The sequence below is a fragment of the Henckelia pumila genome, chromosome 4, assembly GCF_033568475.1.
Source record: "Henckelia pumila isolate YLH828 chromosome 4, ASM3356847v2, whole genome shotgun sequence".
NCBI classification, from domain to species: domain Eukaryota; kingdom Viridiplantae; phylum Streptophyta; class Magnoliopsida; order Lamiales; family Gesneriaceae; genus Henckelia; species Henckelia pumila.
This window is the reverse complement of record NC_133123.1, coordinates 182,601,149-182,614,092: the sequence shown is the minus strand read 5'-3', so window position 1 is coordinate 182,614,092 and position 12,944 is coordinate 182,601,149.

The window sequence follows — 12,944 nt, the reverse complement described above, 5'->3', positions numbered from 1 at the left end:
CGATCGGAGCTTCCGATCCCGATCGGAGCTTCCGATCGTCCCTTCGGAGCTTCCGATCCGTCCAATCCCCAATTTATTTAATTAGCATTAATCCTTTAATTACTCAATTAGGGTTCGGGCTACTACATTCTCCCCCACTTAAGATATTTCGTCCTCGAAATCAGATCTTAAGTACCGAATACAAATACAGAAATCAGAAACATTCTTTATTCAAACAAACGTTTACAGAGTTTGCAACTGAATACAACTTAAAGAATGAAATCAAAACAACTCAGGATGGTCTTTACGCATCCTGTCCTCAAGCTCCCAGGTAGCTTCCTCAGTGCCTCGGCGCTGCCACTGAACTAAAACCAAAGGAATGACTTTGTTCCGTAGAACCTTATCCTTATAATCAAGGATGCGAAGAGGTTTCTCAACATAAGTCAAATCCTTGTCTACCTGAACCTCAGACCGCTGCAGAATATGAGATTCATCCGCCACATACCGTCGCAACAGAGATACGTGGAACACGTCGTGAATGCTGGATAGATGCGGTGGCAAAGCTAGTCGATAAGCCAAATCGCCAATGCTCTCTAAGATCTCAAACGGACCGATAAATCTGGGAGACAACTTGCCCTTAAGGCCAAATCTGAGAATCTTGCGGAAAGGTGACACTCTCAGAAACACTTTCTCCCCGACCTCGAACTGCAAAGGCCTACGCTTGATATTAGCATAGCTGGCCTGACGATCCTGTGCAGTCTTAATCCGTTTCTTGATTTGATCAACAATGTCTATCGCCTGCTGGATAAACTCCGGTCCTTCAGCCTGTCTCTCCCCCACTTCTTCCCAGAAGAGTGGAGTACGACAACGTCGCCCATACAACGCCTCAAAAGGTGCCATCCCAATACTAGTGTGATAGCTGTTGTTGTAAGCGAACTCGATCAACGGCAAATGATCCTGCCAGGCTGAACCAAAATCCATGACGCACGCTCTAAGCATATCCTCTAACGTACGGATAGTGCGCTCTGACTGACCATCAGTCTCTGGATGATAGGCTGTACTCAAACTGAGAGTAGTACCCATCGCACGCTGAACACTCCCCCAGAATCTAGAAGTAAACCTGGGGTCCCGATCGCTGACAATGCTCACAGGCACTCCATGAAGTCGGACGATCTCCTGAATGTACATCCGTGCCATGCGATCCACAGAGTACTCTCGGCTATAGGCAATGAAATGCGCTGACTTGGTGAGTCGGTCCACCACCACCCAGATAGCATCACAGTTCCTCGGGGATACCGGCAAATGGGTCACAAAGTCCATAGTGATAAACTCCCATTTCCATTCAGGAATAGGCAGACTGTGAAGCAATCCTCCAGGTCGTCGGTGCTCTGCCTTGACCTGTTGACACACCAAACATCTGGAAACAAACTGATAAACACTGGGTTTCATTCCCTTCCACCAGAAATGAGTACGTAGATCCTTGTACATCTTGTTGCTCCCAGGATGAATACTCAACTTAGTGCGATGTGCTTGAGACAAAATCTCCTCTCGCAACTCTTCATCCTGTGGAATCACAAGCCTACCAGACAAACACAGAAAGCCATCTGACTGATAATGAAATCCAGACGAGCTACCCTCATTAGCTAGACGAGCTAAACGCTGGGTCTTCGAATCAGACATCTGAGCATCTCGGATCCGCGAGTACAAGGCTGGCTCAGATAATATCGCAAACATCTGGATACTCTGCATACCTTTCTTATGCTTGAAGGTATAACCTGAAGTACAACAGTCACAGATCGCACTAGACATCGAACAAGTCTGAAGTGCGGATAGTCGCACCTTGCGACTCAAAGCATCAGCGGTGAGATTAGCAGCTCCCGGATGGTACTTAATCTCGCAATAATAGTCCTTAAGCAAATCCATCCAACGTCTCTGCCTCATGTTCAATTCTGCCTGAGTGAACAAATACTTGAGACTCTTATGGTCGGTGAAGATCTCAAATTTCTCGCCATAAAGATAATGACGCCAGATCTTCAAAGCGAACACAATGGCTGCTAACTCCAAATCATGGACTGGGTAGTTGTCCTCGTGAAGCTTCAGCTGTCTAGAAGCGTATGCGATCACATGCCCATTCTGAGTCAGGACACAACCTAACCCCTGAAGAGAAGCATCCGTGTAAACTACATACCCTCCAGATCCTGACGGTAATGCTAACACCGGCGCAGAAGTCAACCGCCGTCGAAGCTCACGGAAATTATCCTCACACTCGGAGGACCACTCAAAATCCACACCCTTGCGGGTAAGCTGCGTCAACGGTCGAGCTAACTGAGAGAAGTTCAGAATGAAGCGACGATAATACCCTGCTAGACCCAGAAAACTACGGATCTCAGCAACTGTCGTTGGACGCGACCAATTAAGTACCGCTTCAATCTTGCTTGGATCAACAGAAATCCCCTCCCTGGATATGATATGGCCAAGAAAGACCACTCTATCCATCCAGAACTCACACTTGCTCAGCTTGGCGTACAATTGCTCATCTCGAAGAGTCTGCAGTACCAACCGCAAGTGAGAAACATGCTCTTCCGTATTACGCGAATACACCAAGATGTCGTCAATGAAGACCACGACAAACTTGTCCAAATACTCCCTGAAGACACGGTTCATCAGATCCATGAATATAGCCGGCGCATTGGTCAAACCAAATGGCATCACTAGGAACTCGTAATGCCCATAGCGAGTACGGAATGCAGTCTTGGCTACGTCCTGATCACGGACTCTCAACTGATGATACCCAGATCTCAAGTCAATCTTGGAGTAAATAGAAGTACCCTGCAGCTGATCAAACAAGTCATCAATACGAGGCAACGGATACTTGTTCTTCACAGTGACTCGATTCAGCTGCCGATAGTCAATGCACAGCCGCATCGACCCATCCTTCTTCTTCACGAAGAGAACAGGAGCTCCCCAAGGAGATACACTAGGACGAATGTACCCCTTGTCCAAAAGATCCTGTAGCTGATTTTTCAACTCACGCATCTCTGACGGAGCCAGACGATACGGTGCTCTAGAAATAGGCGAAGTACCCGACATCAACTCTATGCCAAACTCGACTTCCCTAGCAGGAGGAAAACCCGGAATCTCATCAGGAAACACATCTGGAAATTCATCCACAACAGGAATGCTCTCTATCCCAATACTCTCAGCGGACAAATCAACTGCATAGATAAGGTAGCTTTCCCCGCCAGACTCCAGAGCTCGACAGGCTCTCAAAGCTGATACCAAAGGCATCGGGGGTCGCGCTCCCTCACCATAGAAAAACCAACTCTCACTCCCTTCCGGATGAAAGCGTACTAATCTCTGATAGCAGTCCACTGAAGCTCGATAGGTAGTCAGCACATCTATTCCCAGAATGCAATCAAAGTCGTCCATCGCCAGGACCATGAGATTTGCTAACAGAATGTTCCCTTCGAACTCTAAAGGGCAACCCATCACTAGGCGCTTAGCCAAAGCAGATTGGCCCGTCGGAGTAGAAACAGACATCACTACGTCTAGTGCAATGCATGGTAATTTATGCCTCTTAACAAAACGTGCAGAAATGAAGGAATGAGATGCACCAGTGTCAATAAGTACAAGAGCAGGTATACCATAAAGCATAAATGTACCTGCGATGACTTTCTCATTCTCCTCCACAGCCTGATCATGTCTCAGGGCAAACACCTGGCCAAAAGCTCGTGGCCTCAAATGAGAACTCCCAGCAGACTGTCCCTGCGACCTCTGCTGTATGGTAGCCTGAGAACCAGATCCTGAACCAGATCCAGAACCGCCTCCCTTAGACAGTGGACAATCCCTCCGGATATGACCAGTCTCTCCACAACGGAAACAAGCTCCAGAAGCTCTGCGGCACTTGTCGGATGGATGGTTCTTCCCACAGTGATCACACTTGTCCTTCTTACCGAAACGGACAACACCTCCCGAACCAGAGGAAGAAGTAGATCCAGACTTCTTGAAAGTTTGGGCACGGGGACCCAAAGAACTAGCAGGTCTCGACTGAGAGAAAGACCTGTTCCGCCGAATGCTGTCCTCCGCCTGGTGACAACGGCTCACCAAACCCTCGTAGGACATGTCATCACCAACCGCCACACGGTCATGGATCTCAGGGTTAAGGCCCTGAAGGAACAGATTATACTTCATCTTTGAGCTATCAGCAATCTCGGGGCAATAGGATAGCAGATCAAAGAACCTCTGCTGATACTCATCGATAGACATAGTTCCCTGTCGCAGACTCAGTAGCTCGCCTGCCTTCGACTGTCGGAGTGCAGGAGGAAAATACCGCTTTTGAAAAGCTGTGCGAAACTCGGCCCAGGTGGCCACTCCTCTCGCCGCAACAAAAGGTGCAGAAGTAAACCTCCACCACCTGCGCGCACGCCCATCCAGAAGATAGCCAAGGATCTCCACCTTCTGCTCATCAGTGCATTGGAAAGTCTGAAAAGTCGTCTCCATGCGGTCTAACCAGTTCTCCGCATCCTCCGGAGACTCACCTCCAACTAAGGGCTTAGGACCCATAGCTAAGAATCGACGCACAGTGAAACGCTCGTCGTCATGGTGACGATGATGCCGTTCTCGATGAGGCTCCCGGTCGGCATCACCCCAACGCCCACCAACACTGCCATGAGAACTCTGGTCGTCACGATTTGACATCTACAAAAATACCTCAAGATGAGACTAAATCCCAAGAAATCTTTTGCATGCTCTGATACCATAAATGTAGTGACCCTTACCCGGATCACCTACTAAACAGAACTTAGGCATGCAATTAACTTAATAAAACAGATATCAGAATAAAACTGCGGAAACCAATAACAATATACAATCCCAAGTAAAGGAATCTGTAATTATCCAATAATATACAACCAAATCGAATAGCTGTATAAACCCAAACAACAGTAATAAAGCCTAGACGAAGCTCCAGCTGGCCAACCACTGACTAGCCCCTCCTGGATCCACCCTCCTCGTCCAATCGCAAACCTGCCCCATGGAATAGGGTGTCCAGAAAATACAGAGTACGAGACGTGAGCATAAAACGCTCAGTGCGAGAGTATGAGTATACATGCATGCAAAGTGAACTCCCTATAGACTCGAGGTCAAGGATCAGATAACAGAGACAGACCGGGCCCTGGTATGTAGCACGCTGTGCCGTCGCTTCAGGAGGTGGCTCCCATACCGAGATAACCGTGGAAACACCGGACCCAAATCAATGGAAGTCCATCCACTAACAGGATAGGGTACAACCCTACTACAGACATCTCGAAGGAGATACAGCAAGATTCAAATGAATGCAGCATAATATCATGGCATATAAATCATGCGGTCACATAATACATGCATACTCAGTCAGGATATCTCGAACAGTACTTTCGTACCTCAAATACCAGGTAGGCACTACCAGCTCTAAGTTCAAGCCTAAAGTCCGCCTACACAGCGAAATGATACCACTATCATTACAGTGCTCTAAAAGCCTTAACTAAGCTATTGCATACTCCTAAATATTTATAGGAAGCAAAAGCTATACCTTCGTCCGTCGTTAGCCCTTTGATGTCGATGCCTCCAGAACTTGGGCACAACTCCGCTACGACTATCGAACGCCTCTCCGACCTCCGGACCAAGCCTAAGAAGACTAGAACAGCTCGAATATGACTAGAAATAGAGAGGAAATCCGTAATTGGCAAGGAGAAATGAAATCTCGGCCTTCTATTTATAGACAACGATCGGAGCCTCCGATCCTCGATCGGAACGTCCGAACCTCGATCGGAACGTCCGATCCTGCCATCGGAGCTTCCGAAGATCCTGATCTGCCACGTGTCAAAATATCACTTGTTGATTCCGGATAGGGGTGATCGGAGCCTCCGGTCCTGATTGGAGCTTCCGATCCAGCCACACGTCATGGATGACGTAATATCATCGGTGCCTCCGATCCCGATCGGAGCTTCCGATCCTGATCGGAGCTTCCGATCGTCCCTTCGGAGCTTCCGATCCGTCCAATCCCCAATTTATTTAATTAGCATTAATCCTTTAATTACTCAATTAGGGTTCGGGCTACTACATTCAATGTGGCTCATAACTTGATTCAACATTTTTTCCACGTTCATACATCACAATTCCTTGAGGACACTGTTAAATGGGTCACGAAATCCATCGTGATCAACTCCCATTTCCATTCAAGAATAGGTAAACTGTGAAGCAATCCTCCAGGTCATCGACGCTCTGCCTTGACTGGCTGACACAACAGACATCTCGAAACATACTGATACACACTTTTATTCATTCCCTTCCACCAGAACCTAGTACGTAAATCCTTGTACATCTGGTTGCTTCTTGGATGAATACTCAATTTAGTACGATGAGCCTGGGATAAAATCTCTTCCCTCAAAATATCATCCTATAGAACTACAATACTTCCAGAAAAACAAAGAAAACCATCTGAGTGATAGTGAAATCTAGACGTACTATCATCTCTGGCTAAACGATCTAACGCTGGGTCTTCCGGTCAGACATTTGAGCATCTGAAATCTGAGAATAGAAAGCTGGCTCAGATAAAATTGCAAACATCTGGATACTCTGCATACCTTTCTTATTCTTGAAGGTATACCCTGAAGAACAACAATATTTAATTTCACTGGTTACAGAACCAGTCTAGAGAGCGAACACTCGCACCTTGTGACTTAATACATTAGCAGGGAGATTTGCAGCTCCTGGATGGTATTTAATTTCGCAATCATTATCCTTTAGCAAATCCATCCAATGTCTCTGTCTCATGTTCAAGTCTACTTGAGTGAACAAATACTTGAGACTCTTGTGATCTGTGAAGATCTCAAATTTATAGCCATACAGATAATGACGCCAAATCTTCAAATTCAAACAATAGCTGCTAACTCAAGATCATGCACTGGATAATTGTTCTTGTGAAGTTTCAACTGTCTGGAGGAGTATGCAATCACATGCCCGTTCTGAGTCAGGACACATCTCAGTCCCTGAAGAGAAGAATCAATGTGCACCACATACCCTCCAGATCCAGATGGTAAAGCCAACACAGGCTCCAAAGTCAACCGCCTACGAAGCTCACAAAAATTTTCTTCACATTCTGAGGACCACTCAAAATTCACGCCTTTCTGAGTAAGTTGTGTCAGAGGTTGAGCTAGATGCGAGAAATTAACGATAAAGTGACGATAATATCCTGCTAGACCCAGAAAACTATGGATCTCAGTTACCGTAGTTGGACGCGACCAATTCATTACAGCCTCAATTTTGCTCGGATCCACAGAAACTCCATCCCTGGATATAATGTGGCCAAGAAAATACCACCCGATCCAGCCAAAACTCGCACATACTCATCTTAGCGTATAACTGTCTATCCTTCAAAGTCTGCAACACAAGCCTCAGATAAAACACGTGTTCATTCACATCATGTGAATATAATATGATATCTTCAATGAACATGACGACAAACTTGTCCAAAAATTACCGGAATACTCGATTCATCAAGTCCATGAATACAGTCGGTGCATTAGTCAACCCAAATGGAATTACTAGAAACTCATAATGCCCATACCTAGTCCTAAATGCTGTCTTGGCTATATCCTGATCTCGGACTCGCATCTGATGATATCCAGATCTTAATTCAATCTTTGAGTAAACCAAAGTACCTTGCAACTGATCAAACAAATCATCTATACGAGGCAAGAGATATTTATTCTTGATTGTCACTTTGTTCAACTGATGATAGTCAATGCATAGACTCATAGAACCGTCCTTCTTTTTCACGAAAAAAACAGGTGCTCCCCAAGGAGAGACACTTGGATGAATGTAACCCTTGTCCAAAAGATCCTGAAGCTCCTGCATCAACTTACACATCTCTGACGGAGCCAGATGATACGGTGCTCGAGAAATAGGCGAAGTTCCTGCATCAACTTTATGTCAAACTCAACTTTGTGCACTGTAGGAAAACCTGGAATTTCATCTGGGAAAACATCTGGAAATTCATTCACAAATGACAAATACCCTATACCAACACTTCTAGCGGATGTATCGAATGCATAAATGAGGCAGCCTTCCCCGCCAGACTCCAGATCTCAACAAGCTCTCATAGCTGATACAAAAGTCATCTGAGGTCGCGCTCCCTCACCATAAAAGAACCAACTATTATCTCCAACCGGGTGAAAACGTACCAGTCTCTGATAACAATCCACTGAAGCTCGGTATATTGTCTACAAATCAATTCCTAGAATGCAATCAAAATCCTCCATTGCTAAAATCATGATATTCACCATCAAAACATTCCCTTCGAATTCTAAAGGGCAACCAAGCACTAGATGCTTAGCCGACATTGACTGACCCGTCGGAGTAGAGACAACAACCACTGTGTCTAAAGATATGTATGATATCTTATGTCTCTTAAAAAAACGTGCAAAAATGGAAGAATGAGATGCACCAGTATAAATGAGTACAAAAGCAGGTATATTAAATAGCAGAAACGTACCCGCTATGCCTCTCTCATTCTCATCCACTACCTGATCATGCCTCAAAGCAAACACGTGACTGGAAGTTTGAGGATTTAGATTGGAACCTCCTGTCGAGTGTCATTGTGGCCTCTGCTGCACTGACACCTGAGAACCAGAACCATAACCAGCTCCCCAGGCCTGTGGGCAATCCTTCTTCAGGTGGCCAATCTTTTCACAACAAAAACATGCCCCTGAAACTTTCCAGAATTGGTTAGGGTTAGTAGTATGACTCCCACCAAAATGTTTATAGGGACTCTAATTCTTCATTCCAAAGCGCATTACTCCCTCGGACCCTAAAAAAGAAGTAGAATTAGACTTATTGAATGACTGAGCATGGGGACCCATGGAACTCACAGGTCTAGACGAGAAAAAAGTTCTGTTATGGAGAATGCTGTCCTCTACCTAGTGACATCGTCTCACTAATCCCTCGTAAGTCATGTCATCTCCCACAACAACTCGGCCATGGATCACCCAATTAGGGCTATGGAGGAACAGATTGTACTTCGCCTCGGTGCTATGAGAAATTTGGGGAAATAGGGCATCAACTCAAAGAAATTCTGTTGGTACTCATCGATTGACATCGACCCTTGCCTCAAACCCAACAACTCACTTGCCTTCTCTTGTCGGAGTGCAGGAGGAAAATAACCCTTATAAAAGGCTATGCAGAACTCTTTCCATGTAGCTACTCCACGAGCTGCAATAAAAGGTGCAGATGTAGAACCCCACCACTTCTGCGCTCGCCCTTCTACAAGGAAATCAAGAGTCTCCATCTTTTTTTCCTCAGTGCATCGAAAGTCATGGAAACAGACCTCCATACGTCATATCCAGTTTTCCGCATCTTCAGGTGATTCTCCTTCAATCAATGGTTTAGGACTCATTTGCATAAAACAATGCATACTAAAACGTCTGCGATCATCATGGCGATAGTGATGATGGCCCTGACGATGCTCTCAATCGTCCTGATTACCCCAGAGTCCACCCACACTACCATGACTAATCTTTTCACCATGTCCCGTCATCTACACGATGATTAAAGGTTAATACAGATTTCAAAAATCAAGATCCCAAGATTACTATGCATGATCTGATACCATAAATGTATTGACCCGCACCGTGATTACCTACTAATCAGAAGCTTAAGCATGCATTTAACTTAGTTAAATAATAATAAAAAAACAACAAAAAAAATAAAAATCCTTAAGAACATAATTGTTATACAACCATATCAAAGTCCAAATGTATTAACCCAAATACATCAAAACCAGAAGCTTAGACAAATATCTCTGTTGGTCATCAGTAGCCCAAGTCCTCCTGGAACCACCCGCCTCATCCAACCGCAGACCTACCCCATGGAGTAGGGTGTCCAAAAACAAAAAATGTATGGGGACGTGAGCATAAAACTCTCAGTACGAGAGTATGAGTATATGGTATTATACGTGCATGTATGCAAGTGAACTGGGTACCAAGACACTCAGGTCAAGAAACAAGCTCATATACTGCTGCTTCGTCGCCTCAGAAGGTGGCTCATATACCCAGTGGATAATGGTGACCTAATACTAGTACAAGTGTCCAACCATAACGGTGTCCAACCATAGCTAGTTTCTTGACCTGAGTGTCTTGATACCCAATTCATTTTCATTCATGTACGTATAATATCGTATACTCATACTCTCGTACTGAGCTTTTCATGCTTACGTTCGTACTTTTTGTGTCTGGACACCCTATTCCATGGGGCGGGTCTGCGGTTGGATGAGGCGGGTGGTTCCAGGAGGGCTTAGGCGATTGATGGCCAGCAGGAATCTTTGTCTAAGCTTTTGTTTTTGTTGTATCTGGGTTAATACGCTTGGTTTTTTGATATGGTTGTTAACAATATTTTAATTGTTGTTTATGGTATCCGCTGTAAATTTTTTATTATTGAATTATTAATATAATTGCATGCTTAAGCTGCTGATTAGTATCTAATCACGGCGAGGGTAACTACATTTATGGTATCAGAGCATGCATAGTAATCTTGGGATCTAGATTGTTGGAATTGGCTGGTCATGGTGACGAGAGTAGCCACGGAAGCGTAGGTGTACACTGGGGTGATCAGGGCGATTGAGAGCATCGTCGTGGCCGTCATCACCATCACCATGATGATCGCAAGCATTTCAGTATGCATTGGTTTATGCAGATGGGTCCAAAACACTTGGTCGGAGGAGAGGCACCGGAGGATGCAGAGAACTGGCTACGACGTATGGAGGTCTATTTTTGGGAGTTCCGATGCATTGAGGAACAAAAGATGGAGACTCTTGATTTCCTGGTGTAAGGAAGAGCTCGGAGGTGATGGAGTTCTGCATATGCACCTTTTATTGCAGCCTGAGGAGTTGCTACCTTGGAGGAGTTCCGCACAGCTTTCCATAAGCTGTATTTTCCTTCTGCTCTCTGACAGGCGAAGGCGAGCGAATTGTTGAGTTTGAAGCAAGGATCAATGTCGATCGATGAATACCAGCTAAAGTTCTTTGAGTTGTTTCCCTAATGCCCCCAGATTTTTGATAGCATGGAGGCGAAGCATAATTTGTTCCTCCAGAGCCATAATCCGGAGATCCATGATCGAGTTGCTGTGGTAGATGACATGACTTATGAGGGATTAGTGAGTCGATGTCACCAGGCAAAGGACAGCATCCACCGTAACAGATCTTTCTTCTCGTCTAGACCCGCAAGTTCTTTGCATCCCCGTGCTCAGTCATTCAAGAAGTCTGGTTTTACTTCTTCTTCCGAGGATCCGGAGATGTGATGCGTTTTGTCAGGAAAATTAGGGCGCTTGCAGACATTTTGGTGGGAGTCATCTTGCTAATAGGTGCCGGAAGGTTTCAGGGGCATGTTTCCGTTGCAGAGAGATTGGCCACCTGGAGAAGGATTGTCCATAGGCCAGGGGAGCTGGTTCTGGCTCAGGTTCTGGTTCTCAGGCTTCAATGCAGCAGAGACCACAGGAACAGTCGACAGGGGGTTCTAATCTGAAACCCCGTGGTTCCAGCCAAGTGTTTGCCTTGAGGCATGATCAAGCAGTGGATGAGAATGAGAAAGTTATAGCGGGTACGTTCCTGTTATTTGATATACCTGCTTTTGCACTCATTGACACTGGTACATATCATTATTTCATTTCTGTACATTTTTTAAGAGGTATAAGTTGCCATACATCTCACTGGACACAGTGGTTGTTGTTTATACTCCGACGGGTCAGCCTGCTTTGGCTAAGATTCTAGTATTGTGTTGCTCTTTAGAGTTTGAAATGTATGTTTTGATGGCAAATCTCATGATATTATCAATGGTTGATTTTGATTGCATTCTGGGAATTGATGTGTTAACTACATACCGAGCGTCAGTGGATTGTTACCAGAGGTTGGTAAGATTTCATCCGGTTTATGGTGATAGTTGGTTATTCTACGGTTAGGGAGTGCGACCTCAGATGACTTTGGTATCAGCTTTGAAATATTGTCGAGCTTTGGAATCTGGCGCGGAATGCTACCTCATCTATGCAGTTGATACATCTGCTAGAAGTGTTGGTATTGAGAATATACCAGTTGTGAATGAATTCCCATATGAGATTCCAGGATTTCCTCCAGTGTGTGAAGTTGAGTTCGACATAGATTTGATGCAAGAGACTTTGCCTATTTCTCGAGCACCGTATCATCTGACTCCATCAGATATGTGTGAGTTGAAGCAACAGCTTCAGGATCTGTTGGACAAAGGGGTATATTTGTCCAAGTGTTACTCATTGGGGAGCACCTGTTCTATTTGTGAAGAAGAAAGATGGATCTACGCATCTGTGCATTGACTATCGTCAGTTGAACAGGGTAACCATCAAGAATAAGTATCTTTTGCCTCGTATATATGATCTGTTTGATCAGTTGCAGGGTACTTCAATTTACTCAAAGATTGATTTGAGATATGGATATCATTAGATGCGAGTCCTAGATCAGGATATATCCAAGACAACATTCAGGACCAGGTAAGGGCATTATGAGTTCCTAGTAATGCCATTTGGGTTGACTAATGCACCGACTGTATTTATGCATTTGATGAATAGAGTATTTCGAGAATTTTTGGACAAGTTTATCGTCGTGTTCATTAATGATATCTTAGCATATTCACATGATGTGAATGAACACGCGTATCATGTGAGGCTAGTGTTACATACTCTAAGTGATAGACAGTTGTACGCTAAGTTGAGTAAGTGTAAGTTCTGGCTGGATCGGGTGGTATTTCTTGGCCACATTATATCCAGGGATGGAGTTTTTGTGAATCTGATCAAGATTGAAGATGTAATGAACTGGTCGCGTCCAACGACGGTAGTAGAGATCCGTAGTTTTCTGGGTCTAACAGGATATTATCGTCTTTTTATCGCGAATTTCTTGCAGCTAGCTCGAC